This window comes from Cynara cardunculus, assembly GCF_001531365.2.
Source record: "Cynara cardunculus var. scolymus isolate 2C chromosome LG 15, CcrdV1, whole genome shotgun sequence".
NCBI lineage: Eukaryota > Viridiplantae > Streptophyta > Magnoliopsida > Asterales > Asteraceae > Cynara > Cynara cardunculus.
This window is the reverse complement of record NC_037542.1, coordinates 14529195-14531947: the sequence shown is the minus strand read 5'-3', so window position 1 is coordinate 14531947 and position 2753 is coordinate 14529195. Positions and strand designations below refer to the sequence as shown.

The 2753-nt window shown below is 37.9% G+C and overlaps 1 pseudogene; it reads left to right on the top strand.

Annotated features, from left to right (window-relative positions):
- Nucleotides 1-277: 277 nt before the first annotated feature.
- On the top strand, nt 278-1937 carry LOC112528577 (annotated as a pseudogene).
- Nucleotides 1938-2753: the final 816 nt, after the last annotated feature.

The window sequence follows — 2753 nt, the reverse complement described above, 5'->3', positions numbered from 1 at the left end:
TTTTTTGGTCTTTTACCTAATCAGAAACCACATTGACCAAAATCATGAAATCGATTTTGATTTGAGTAAAAAAGACAAATGAATCGATAAAATGACGAAAATGCTCCTCATTTAACGGAATTTTCTAACATTCATTAAAAGAAAGGACCAAATCCGAATATTTTTTCAAACCATGATGGTCATATTGCAGTTTCAAAACTCTAGGAATGAAAAATGGTATTGTTTAACAAACCACATAGACCAAATTTGTAATTTACTCATCATTTTAGTGACGTCCATGAAGTAAGCAATCGTATAGATCTTGTCTTTCCAAAAACAGAAAGTCAAATGTTCATTTGTTAGAAAAACCCTAACTATATTATCTTCCCTAAAATAACGTTTTATATTTCTTTATTTATATGATTTAAAATCATAATATAAAAATAAGTCAACCTCTATATATATATATACCATAATCAGACCTAAAGCAAAAACTAGAAAACCCAACTACGGTCCATGGAGATGGGAGAGGTTGTCGGAGATGCGATCACCGACACCGTTGTATAGACGCCACTCGAGTGAGGAAATGATGAAGAACATGGCCTCCGTCTCGAGTAGCCTCTTGCCGGCATTTGGAACTCTCATTGGTGATGATTCTCCTCCGCTTAAAAAATATGTAATTGCACCGCAGATACCGGTAAATTCAAATTCCTTAATGTTTACGTTATAAATCAACCCGATAAATTTGGTACTCGATACATTACACATCAAATTATAACAAGTATGATGATAATATAGTATAATAACTACACGAGTTCACGTTATGTCGGGTTTGACCAAGGGAGACCCTGGCTAGGATGCGCAGGTGGTGCCTATGTACGAACAGGTCCGTCCCTTGGGGGGAGCACGCGTAGGGCCCACAAAGAATACGGGGGGCCAATTTTAGTATATAATAGTAGTTGAAAAAAATTTAGTAAATAAAACGGTGAGCACAAAATGTTCAAATGATTGTTAGAAAACGGAAAGTGATTTGGTGACCACAAAATGTTCAAATGGTAACGTTTAATGTTGTATGTGAAGGTCATCCCCATTGGAGCTAGCTTTCACCAAGGTGGCTACAGGCTCTCTCATGTTTCTCGATCTGGTTGTCGACTTGTTCTTCGCCATCGATATCGTTCTAACCTTCTTCGTTGCTTATTTGGATAAATCCACCTATCTACTTGTCGGTGATCATAGCCAGATCGCCACACGGTAAATCAATTAAACCCATTGATCATAATCCAAAACCGTTTCGCTTTCTGATCTCATGTGGATCTTTCTTTAAATTTACAGGTATGTCACCCACATGTTGTTCCCCATGGACATCGCTTCCACGCTGCCGTTTCAGTCCATTTACTCGAAAGCTCCACTGCGGTCAGGTCTTTGGCTTCCTCAATCTACTCCGGCTGTGGCGGCTAAGACGTGTCAGTCAGCTCTTCTCCAGGTACAGTACAGACCCTCATAGGTTCGAATTTGATCGAGCTGAGCCATTGGAAATTCGGCTAATTCATATATATATATGTATTCCACAGGTTAGAGAAGGACACCAGGTTCAGCTACTTCTGGACACGATACATCAAACTAATCTGTGTACATACTTCTACTTTCGAGTTTTGATCAATCTGTTCATCGTTTTTGTTAGAAAACCGTGGTTTATGGAAGCTGTACGTTTATCGTGGTGGGTTTTCTTCTACTTCTGTCGATTTTCATAGAATGATTCGTGGTTACGAGGTTTAACGTTATGATTTCGTGTACTAAAGAGGGATTCGATCAACGAGATGTTGAGATATGCAAGCAAGAACAGACTACCAGAAGGATTGAAAGAGCAACTCAAGTTCAAGACAGCTGAGTTACAGCAAGAAGAAGTCATGGAAGATCTACCGAAAGCGATTCGGTCCAGCATTGCTCAGCTGAGTTAGTCGGTGTACATTATGACTCAGACGCCTACGATTATATAACAATGTATCAAGTAAAAGAATTATCGGGTTTTGAGAATCTTTTTGAAAAACGACATAAAATTTAGGAAAAGTGTTGCAAATTCAAGAAAAGTTTGAAAGTGAAGCCCAACAAGTGATGGAGTTAATAAAATCAAACCGAAGGCTACTCTTGTTAATTCTATCAACTTTTTGGAATTATCTATTTTCTATTGGGGTGTTCGCGGTCCGGTTTGGGCGGTTTAACCCTTTGGACCACAAACCAAACCATACTGGCGGTTTATAAAACTTTCAAACCGAACGGTTTGACATCAACTGCCCAGACCAATCAAATTAGACCACGAAAATGCGGTATGATCTGACCGGTTTAGACGGTTTGGACCTTTAATGGACTTTAACAGATGGAGTTTGGAATCGAAAAAGTGGAAGGAAAGAATTGAATCACTTGGTTGATGTCTTGATGATGTGCGCCAAAATCAAACCATGGATAGATTGATAGAGTTCTTGATGGATTTCAAAATTTGGAGACTGTCAATGTCAAATGTGTCGATATGTTTACTGGTTTAGGGATTTTTAGGCGCCGATTCATTTGGATTTGGTTATGTTAGATGTTAGGCTTTATGTTGGGCTTATGAATATATTTGGGACATAGCCCACAAGTTAAAAAAAAGTTGGGCTTATGAATATATTTGGGACATAGCCCATAAATTAAAAAAAAAGTTGGGCTTACTAATACTATATATATATATATATATATATATATATATATATAGACTTTGGATCATGTGAGACCAGTCTGTT